This window comes from Stegastes partitus, unplaced genomic scaffold (assembly GCF_000690725.1).
Source record: "Stegastes partitus isolate 25-593 unplaced genomic scaffold, Stegastes_partitus-1.0.2 Scaffold1050, whole genome shotgun sequence".
Classification (NCBI taxonomy): domain Eukaryota; kingdom Metazoa; phylum Chordata; class Actinopteri; family Pomacentridae; genus Stegastes; species Stegastes partitus.
In genome coordinates this window covers 201,961-212,999 of record NW_007578781.1, presented here as the reverse complement: position 1 = coordinate 212,999, position 11,039 = coordinate 201,961, and positions in this window count along the sequence as shown.

Below are 11,039 nucleotides of genomic sequence, written 5' to 3'. Positions count from 1 at the left end.
CCGTGCAGACAACAAGGTGAATGTTCCGGATTTGTTGAATCTATTTGTGTGAATAAATATAATAAACACATTTAATAACAAATATAACAAATTGATGAAGAAAAAGCACAAACTGCTGAACAGAAGTTCACTAGAATCCAAAAAGTGAAGACTGGGATGCTCAGCATGTCGTTGGGGAGAAGTCCCTGCTTGTCCCTGTTGCCCGTGAATATCCTAATAAAACCTGCTGATTTCTGACCATTAATCTGCTGCTACACCCGCCTACAATCTTCTGGTTTCAGGTTTTACACCAGATGTTGAAACCTGAACGCATCATGTTGCCGGTAAGTGTTCAGGTTCTGTCAGTCCCTTTGATTCAGGACGTCAGCTGGGGATAGTTTGGTGAGATGTCTGTCACTGAGCCTTTCATCAGCGTTTAAATGGTGTTTTCTCCACCAGAAGACAAACACAAGCCGTCCAAGCTGACCAGCCGCGGTCCTCAGGGTTTCCACGCTGTGTCTCTGGTGTTGGGTTTCTGAGGGCAGGTGTTTGCAGGGTAGTTGCAATATCTGTGTTTGTCAGGGTTGCTCCTGTGTCGAGGATTTTCTGACAGACACAAAGAGATTTTAGTCAATGTCTAAGTAAAGCTACCAGGTCCAGAGTGATAAGAATGGACATTTATGTTCACCAAGTGGTCAAAAAGCATCAGTTCCATCAAAAAGGCAACACAGAGTCACTGTCTTTAGCGTACGTACAGGGATCAGGCGTACTGAAAAGCCCATCGTTACCCTGACACAACCCAGCAGTCCTGTAGCTCCTCGCTGCCTTTACCTTGTGCAGACTGTGTCAAACGATTTTAATTTTGTTTTTCTGAAACCGACAATCAACCGTATCCACTCGGTGCAGCGATCGGCGGGGGCGTAGAAAGCTTTGAGAGATGTTTGTTCTTCGCGCTCGTCTTTTCTTCCCAGAGTGCATTCAGAGCTCACAAAGGCCCAGAGTTCTTGGAGTGACATCAGACGGGCATTGTTTAAAGCCGGGGGGAGGCTATGGAAACAGGCTTCTGGCTCCACTTTCACACACGGCCACTGGGAACAGGCAGGGGTTAAATTGGGATTCGTAGCGTCAGAGGGGCTCGCTGGTTTCAGGGATGCGCACATCAGCACCGGACAAAATATTTCCACACACAAAGGCTCATGTCTGAATCCAAAACGTGTTAAAGAGGAGGCTCACTGTTCATAACCTAGAACTACCCTCTGCTCTGAATGGGGCAATAAAACCCCTTTAAGTGCACTTTCCTGTGGATCAGATATAGGAAGCCTTAAGCCCCGTCCACATATTAAACAACTCACTCATCGTTCTGTAGCTCCTGGTTGGTGGAAGTTACTGTATGTGTCTCACTCAGACTGGCTGGTCTGCGGTCCGACGGTGACAATGGGCCGACTAAATGTTCTTTAGCTCACACACAACACAGTCAAAGTGGCACTAAAGAAAAAAAAGGAGCTTCTATATGAACTGTAGGTGCAGTTTGGGTTCGTCGGAGGTCATTTCCTTGTGGTTTAATTACATGAAAAGATCGTTTACACTCTACCTTAATGATGTTACTACTGGGACGTCTAGCTTGCATTATGTAGCCACGGTTACATTTGAGTTGCTCTGTTCTTCTGTCAGAGGGCTTTTGTGTTGCGTTGCCTGTGTTGCGTTGCCTGTGTTGCGTTGCCTGTGTTGTGTCTGCTGGGTGATTCCCATTCAGGCGGGCGGGTGCATTACTGGTCGTTCCACTGGCACAAACTTGAGCTTTGGTTTGTTTTTGTGATTCATTTCTGCGTTTCCTGTGTCCAATCCTGTCTATGTGCTGGCTTCATGTTGCTGTGCGGTGACTTCCTGTTTTATTTTGAAATCGCCTTCCCTTGCGCGTTGCTTGTGTTTTTACTTCTGTTCTTTCTCCTTCTTTCCCTCCCTTTTCATTGCCCTGATTAGTTTCACCTGCGTCTTGTCTCTATAATGAGCTCTCAGTGTTTAAACAGTCTGTCTGTGCTCGTTAGTCCTGTTCAGTTTACTTCCTGGTTACCTGCCTCTGCTCCGTACATGTAGGGATGTTTTTAGCATGTTTGTTGTTGTGGTTTATGCCATGCTTTTGTAATCTTTATGGATTTTTGGTCATTTTCTGCCAGCTATGTATGCTCTTGTTTAATCTGGAGTTTGGTTTGTTTTTGATTCAAGTTTGCTTTTTAGGTTGTCTGCATTTGGAGGCTGAACTCGCTGATTGACTGCAGCCACACCGTTAAACATCCACATGCAGCTTCATCACACACAGAAGGTGCACACAGTCTTTATTATGTCTGTATTTTCAGCACTTCTGAGTCTCTTGTCTTGCTTCGTCTAATGTGAATTTAGCTGCTCTGACGTGTAGATTGATTTATTTTACTCTCAGCGGCCACAGAGAGGAAACGATGCAGGTTTATACACCTGAGATGATTGCAGCTGTAATCACTCACGTCTCCATCCTCTGAAGAAGATGAAATGTGTAGGTGTGTTTTAACGTCATTAGGTCACTGACATAAAGATTTCCTACTTTTCCAGGGCCTGGAAATTGTACACGCAGGTAAAGATGAATGGTCCCGTGATGACAGTGTTGAGGAAGAGGTATTAATTCATCTTTAAGAAGTGGTCAGACAGCATTTTGTTGGATGTTTCGAGCACATTCTAACCTTTAGATCACCATTAGTTGCTACACAGGACTGACAGAATGAGAAACAAGCCGAGAGCAAAGCCACGTATGCGGACAGACGTATTTGTTCAGAGAATCCGCAGCCCTGCGGCACAAACTCCACAAGTCATCTGATAGTTTTACTCCAATCTGCATCTCATCAGCCGTGAGATATTTTGGTCCGTGTGTTTGCATCTCTTAGCGAAGCCAACAGCGAGGGAGAGTCATATTTTGAATATTGCCACTAATGAGCAAGCGAGAGCGGCACAAAGGAAAACATGAAACGGTGGTCATTATGAGCTCCTTCTGCTCCTCGTGAGTGTCTTTGCAGAAGCTTTCATCCAGCAGAGAGGCAGGTAATCACACATGATTTGTTTGAAGGTATTTGAGGGGCTGTTCATATGGAAATTAGCGTTTTAGGAAAGGAAGGGAGGATGTGCTGGAGCCAGCAGCAGAGCTTGGAGTGCTGTTCGAGGGCACGTTGGAGGTCAGTCTGAGGTGTTTTGCATCCTGAGTTGATTTATAAAATGCAAAAAGGGGCATCCAGAGCAACTTTAAGCTCCGTCATGTCACAGCTAATGTTTGTAGATGGGGGAAGATCAAACCTGCTGCCTGTACTGACCTCCGCTTCACTGTCCGCAGTCTCCTTATTAACAAGTCATTTAGAGTTGATTTCGTCCTTGGTTTCGTTGTGCTGTCAGGTAGCTGCTGTTGCGTCTGATGTTCATTACATTTCTTGTCCAGATGTGTTTCAGATTAACCACTCTAATGGACCTTGAGGCGAACATTTGCTGTCTCAACTGTTTGAGCAGTATGTGCCAGGTGTTAGCGGTATAAACTATACATACGGCGCTTAGCAAGTTTATTAGGCCACCTGTCTAAGATGTTATATAAAGACCATCCAGCATCATGAAGTGCTTTAACGCGCACTCAGCTCTCCACGTTTTACCGTTCTGAACAGGAACGAGGAAGTGAATCCACCTTCTTCTACCCAAATCTGAGCCGCTGGGCTTCTCTGGCAAGTCAGAAGTGAAGCAAGCATCACATTCAATCACTAAAACAAACTGTTCTGTTCAGGAATGCCAGTAAATAATCTGACATCTCAATCAGGAAATAATAATGTGCTTTACTGCTTTTTTTCTGTTTTTGTAAAACAGTAAATTTGAATATTCATGGACAACAACATTAATGATTATATTTGATCATTAAAAACATCATTTGTGTTAAAGAGCTTCTACATCCTGGTGTATTACAGACACATACTAAATGATCGTGGATAATTTAGGGCATTGAGCTTGTGTTGGGTGGTGGTCTCATACATTTGTTAAGCGCTGTACCAGGATTTTTGAGGCCACTCTGTTGACAACCCGACTCTGGCCAATCATAGCGCTCCTGTCTCCCTATAGGACGGATCTGTGCTTTGTTGGGCACCAGTAGATGTTAAAGATGTGCAGGATTGTAAATGACCATTTGTTGTCCAATATCAATGAATTCTTTTCCATTGTCTAATCATGTTTTATCATCTGGTGCTGGAAAATAAGGTGACGGGTTATATATAAAAAAAACACTACACCTAATTTAAAAACCAAAAACAGGCAAAGTGTTGGTTATAAGACGTGACTGCAGGTCATCTAAGGACACCAGAGCCCCAAAGACATTTAACATCTGGAGCAGCAGAGTTCTTGCTGACAGCAGCAGCTCTGTTCATTACACCACGTTACCGCACTGTGAGTAAAACAACAAAGAACCAAACCCCACTTAAAGCTCACAGACAGACTGAGTGTCAGTTCCAGTGAAAGGCGGCGACGTATGAACCGGAGCCACAGAGGCAGCGTCGCGCTCTTCAGTAAACATGAAGCTCATTTTGCCTTCAGGCAAACTGGCAGGAAGACATGTTAGACTTCAACTGAGACCAAAGTTTTTCCTCCAGTAGAATTTTTATGGTATTTAAACACCGCAGACATCAGTGCCAGCAGCAGATCAGCAGAGGACCAGTGAGATAGCTGCTCTCAGCCACTCAATGGTCTCCAGAGACGACTGATCAGACGAGTCCTTCACATCTCACAGGAAGTCTGAGAGCTGACGCTGGGACACATTTTTTAAATCTAAAAGTTACTTCATCCATCCATCTATTTATTGTCCAGTAAGCATCAGAGTTAATGTCCTGTCATCCTCTGCTGCTGCGTCCACGCTGAGCTCGATTTGCATTTCTGAACTTCTCGTACATCTTCACAGGGTAAGTCCAGCTATCCCCCAGGAGAACATGGACTTCAACCACTAGTGTTCATTCACTTTTGATCATTACCTAAAGCTGATGACTTTAGCCCTGTGAGTGTGCTTGGTTGTCTGTCTCTAAGTGTAGCCCTGTGATAGACTGGTTACCTGTCCAGGTGAACCTGCCTTCACCCTCAGTCAGCTGGGAAAGACTCCACCCCCCATGACCCTGGTGAGGATGAAGGTGTAGAGATGATGGATGGATGGTCACTGCAGCTGCTGAGTCATGTAGCACCAGATATCCCATGATGCCAGTGTTTTTATGATTAACTGCCTCATTTTAATGTGAAGGCTGCGTTACATTGGACAGTAAGCTTTCAGGATGTCTCAGTTTCATGGTTTGCTGTGTTTGTGTTCCACCAGGATGCAAACTGAGCCGGACCAGGACCGCTCCAGGCTTTCACCAACTTCATTTTCCTGTCAGAACTTTGGCTGCATGATGTCCGCCGTCTCCTCTCAGCAAACATGACATGATCTGCTCTTTCAGCTGCGCCTGACTCGGACCGAACGCATTCAAATCTGAGGCACTCGATGCTTATTGACTCGTCATTCATTATCGGCCTCGACGCACCGCCGTTAGAGGAGCTCTTTGAGCAGCGAAGAGTGTGGGAAGACGAAAAAAAAAACATGAAAGGATTTCGCCTTTTAATTGGAAATTTCGGGTTCCAGAGTGCTTTGAAGATCCCTGCTGCCTCCTAAGCACTTCTCAGTGTAATATTCTCCCCGGCCGCGGCCAAAGACCTCTTTATTTGGGATCGTCTGCGTGTCAAACTCTTAATTCTCCCTCCAGCTTCCTGCTCACCCCTCGCCTCTTAAAGCCCGTCGAGAGGCAGAGGCCAGACGCTGCTGCTGTTCCTGGACTTAGGATTCATTCATTTATTTATTTATTTACTCCATTTTGCATATTTTGGCCTGACGGATTATCTCCAGAACAAGCTTCCTCCTCCCGCCCACATTGTGTGTGCTACAGTGCAGTTTATCAGGATGAAGACTCGCTCCTGAAGTCCCCCCACTTTCTTTCTTTCTTTTTTTTTATCCCAGCAGTTAATGGGATTAGTCTGAGTGAATCCACCGTATCATTCTCTTACTAGAGTCCTCTCTGCTCAGCGCAACGCCAACAGCTGCCACGACTGCTGCATGTGACGAGGACGACGGTGTGGAAATGAGTCAAAAGCAAAAGAAAAACCATTTTTCCTCTGAATACCAAACTATACCAGCAGAGACTGAGAGCGACAGAAACACAGAGATGGATTTCAAGCAGAGGAGACTCTGAGCCAGAACTGAAGCTTGTGAATGGCAGAAAAAAAAGAGAAAGTGACGCAAGGAGGAGGTAGGATGTGTGAATGAGAGGACGAGACGAGCAGGATAACACTGGCAGCCACAAATCTGATGCTATGAATGAAAGGCGCGTGCTGATAGCGAGAGGAGCTGTTCATGAATAAGAAAAGAACAAAACCAAGGAAAATAGAGAAAAATGAAATGAAAACAAGCAAACAATGGCAGCGGCAGAAGACGCTGAATGAAAAATAGAAACAAGAGAGAGAAGCTGAACAACAGAGCAAATGAGTAAATGAGTGAACAACAGATGAAATGTGAATGAGACAGAAGATTACATGAATAATAAGAAAGCATCAGCAGAGCGACTGGATCGATCTCAAAAATGGAGCCGAACCACGAGACCAGACGCCAGCTGACATCATTTCAGGCGTAATTTACCAAAACAGTGCAACAGGCAGCGTCGCTAACTCGTGACATGATTTATATCTGCGGCTGTGATAAACAAACACGGCTTTCAGGACGTCACATAAACATTTATACGCTATAAAAACGCTTTCTGACATGAAAAGTGAGAACTAAACGGAGGAGGGCAGTTCTAGTGGGTGTAAAATGAGTTTAACGCGTATTGGAGGAGGACTGGATGACCTGCAGTTTATTTTAACCACTTTAAAAGCCTATACGTCAGTTTGAAAAGGAACTTTCAATGCATTAAATTCCACCACAAAAGAGCCGACATAATACTCCAATCACTCCACTGACTTCCAGCTGAATAAAGAAATGAATTTAAGGTCCTGCTTTCACTCTAAAAGTCTGTCAGTTGTGTTAATACTCAGCTAAGAGAAATAACGAAGAACAACCTGGTTCATGGTGTTTAACCAAAGTAGATGTTGTGTTTTTGATTAAACATATTAAAATAAAACACACAGATTCTGGAGAAAAGCAGGAACTGAAGGTGGAGGATGCCACACAAATAAAACAAACTACCAGAGACTGGACCAGAAGTTAGAATCATCTTCATACGTTCTGTTTTAACAAAATAAAAGCTCTGAAATGAAAAGCTGACTGACCCACACCAACAGAAAACTAAAGGAGTAGCACCCTTATCTACAATCTAACACGTCTTCTACAAACTACAAGGAGCTGTAACCCCAACGAGACTCCCTCGTGTCTCAGATCCACCAGATAGAAAGAAACGTGGGCGAACTGCACAAAACCCACAAGCTGCCGCTGAGCGAAGGGCTGCAGGGCTTCTAGATAAATGCTAATAAAACGGATAATAAGATGGAGGTGGCTTCATGTGAGGTGCACTGAGTGCTGGTCCAAGCAGGACAGGAAGCAGAAGGTGTGGATGCACCGACCCGATGCAGAGGCTCACACATACAAATGTACATCGTCCCTAAACATGTCAGAGATATGAGGTCGAAAACGGGACGAATCTGCAGCTACAGGAAGCACAAGCTGCACCTGGTATCAGTTTGGCCACCGTCCGTCTAGAAGCAGCTCATCTGCTCGGTGCTGCTCTGCTCCCGGTGCTCCTGCCACGTCTGGACGCCAACGGGACGTCCTGGTATGTGAGTGGAAGAGGGAGGCTCTGGTTGGTTTTGGTCACCAGTAATGATCCAGCTGGGTCCTTCTGGGCCTGATGATGGACTTCAACATGCTCCTGCAGGTCCACGGTGAGATCACTTCCTCGTGTTGACTGTGAGGGCGCCACACTAAAGACGGTTGTTCTGTTCCCTCTACTTTTTATTAAAATGGCACTTTTACTTCTTCCATATTGGGCCGTTTAGATTTTTCCGTTCTTTAATGTATTTTATTTCATGCTTTACCTCTTCCATCTTCCTATTTTTCCTGCAGAGCTCTTTAAATAAACTCTGTGAGCGATAAGGCGCCACATAAATAAAAGGCGTGCTGCAGATTGAGTGGAGAGCGTGCATATTGTGTCCCGTATGTAAAGTGGATGAGGATGAAAATTCATAATCTTTCATTATTCACAATCTTTTATGCAATAGGCCGCGTTTCCGACTGGTCCTTCCTCTGGGTGTGTGTGTGTGTGTGTGTGTGTGTGTGTGTGTGTGTGTGTGTGTGTGTGTGTGCTTCAGGTATTACTCATGCTGTGAGGACCTAAAGCTGTTTAGTGGTCACGATGCAGGAAGCTGCTCTGCACAACGGGACGGAGCCGACAGAACAAATAGGTTAGAATATGGTGGAGTACTGCAGCATTCAAACACTGTAGAAATAACAGCAAATGATCAGAGTTTTAGCTCATTTAAACACAGTGAAGCAGCCTAACTCTACGGTCACATGTTGTTAAAGAACAAATTACTTTTACAAATAAAATACAGAGTTTGTTTTTATACAGCAAACATAAATGTAAAGGGGTTTTTCTCTGTGCTGTCATGTCACTAGATTTATTTAATAACTGGACAACACAGCAGAAATCTGTTTAAAAAAACAGTCTGTATTTTTCATTTTTCAATATTTATCAAACATCATTTTTCTTTCAAATAGCAAATATCTGTAAAATAATTATTTTCTTGCTGATTTAAAAAGAAAAACTACAAATTGACAAAATAGTGTTCTAACAAGAAACTCTGTAAATAATGTCCACACCAAAGTCTGGACTTCTGCAAATCAGTTTAGTTTTTTAGGATTAACATGTAAAATAATGTGTTTTTTCTGTGATTTTATTAAATATCATCTGTGACTTAAAGCAAAGGAAATCTTTGTCTAATAAAACTGGTAAATCTTTGACATATATTCGTGTGTATAAATTAAATCATGGCAGCTATCTGTAAAATTATGATGTTCTGGCTAATTATCGATCGTAAAAATACAGATGTGTGATTTGGAAATAATTTACATTTTTTTTCTATAACTTTTTTCTGGTTGCAATCTGTAATTTAACAAATCACAAAAAATCTGTAGAATACGAGCACATTGTTCAGGTGACTATCGGTAAAAACAAGGACGTTTGTTACCGCGTCTCGTCCATATAGATTCCTACCGTGTGAATTATTAGGTTTTAGGGTGAAAACAGGTGCCAAGGTAAGTCAGCGTAACGTCCTCTGAAGTCACGGACGCCTTCGCGGCGGTGTGAGCGTCGTAGAGGGCGTGAGAGAGAGAACATATAATGACTGAGTAAATGTCTGCGGCGCTATAAAGCCACAGACACCATAAAAGCTTTCACAGGGGTAATGGCTGCATGTCAAGCATTAGGCTGAACGGTGGAGTCGAGGAGGTGAGAGTGGATATTAAACATATTAAAGTGGCCTCAAATGTGCTCACAATGTCTTCAAATGGGCTCCTGACAGCAGCCTTTTAAACTGCAGTCACTGGTTTCCTTTTGGTTTCTTTTTTTTTTGGCTACTTGGCAACAAATTAGGAGTTTAATGAGCACGTAGTTGACTCTAAGTCCAGCGTTTGAGTCTCTTTTATCCGTTGGTGAGCGACCTGCTCTGTGGAGATGAACACGTTTGGTCCGTTTTTAACCCCTGAAGCGTGAGAATATTTTTATAAAGCCTCTCAGTAGAGACCAAACTGAACCACCTCGCACTCAATGGACACAAACATTCATCGTTCTCATTTCCAGAGTTTTGAAAAATTGTCATTTTTACTTCCACCGAACAAAAACTGTAAATTAGAGGCTGAATAAAGTCCTGGTGAGTCACCGACAGCAGCCGGTTCTAAAAATGCTCAGCAGCAGCTCCACCAGATCTGATGCAACAGAGACGACCAGGAAGCTGTCGGCCAACATGTCAGCCTCACAAAAGCATTTCCACTCACTGTGGGCTCAGTTTGATAAAGTCCTGCACCTCTATGGAAACAACACAACCACGACTAGAAGCCGGAGAACTCAGGAAGATACAACACCATGAAACACAAAAAACAAGCTGAATTTTCTCTGATTTTATGAAAAGAAAACTGGACTCAAACACAGCCTGCAGTTCAGCCGAATATCCACATAATGCAGCAGTTTGCTTCTAATGAACCGATGACTGAGCGGAACATTCTTCCTAAGTTGGTGGTATTTTTAATCAAATGTCTGAAATGATCCAGACCAGTTCAGACACACAGTGGAAGAGACTTAAGCTTTTACAGAAAGAAATAGTGTGAAACAATGCACTCATCATGAAAGAATATAGTGATGTTATACATCAAATTAAACAGCAGAACCTGGGCTACAAGCACATATCAGCCATTTCTACATGCCTCAAACACAACTCAAACACCAACTAAATGAATTATCAAATATACAAATCGATATACGTCAACCCACTCGTCACATTTCTGGCTCTGTCGCTACTGTACGTTATGAAAGACGCACATCCTACCTCTCAAAATGAAGCAGAGAGTCCCCAGATTCTAAACATATCCATCAAAGCTCTCTAAAACCAAAGCATCAGCGAGAAACAACCCAAAGAACAGCAAAAACCGAAACCGCTTCGTCAAACTGTAGTTATAAAATGTCTCTTACCTTAGCTGTTTCGCCGTGAAAAGTTTGTTTTATCGGTAAATCTACACCGGAATCAGTTAGTACTACTTCCCGTGCCACACGGGAAGCACGTCACCCGTCTCCAGGAGGTTGTGTGAACCGTTGGAGACTTCGGCAAAGTGGACGAGGGAGCGAGCGGCGAGAATACAAGATGGAGGTCTATTGATTCTGATTGGCTAAAAGTGCTGTCAATCTCGTTTTGGTGGCAATGGCTATCTTCTATTGGCTCTAACGATTCGAAGGCGGGTTCAATCACCGAAATCGGCCGATCCATCACGGAGATAGGGCGCGCGTCATCGAGGG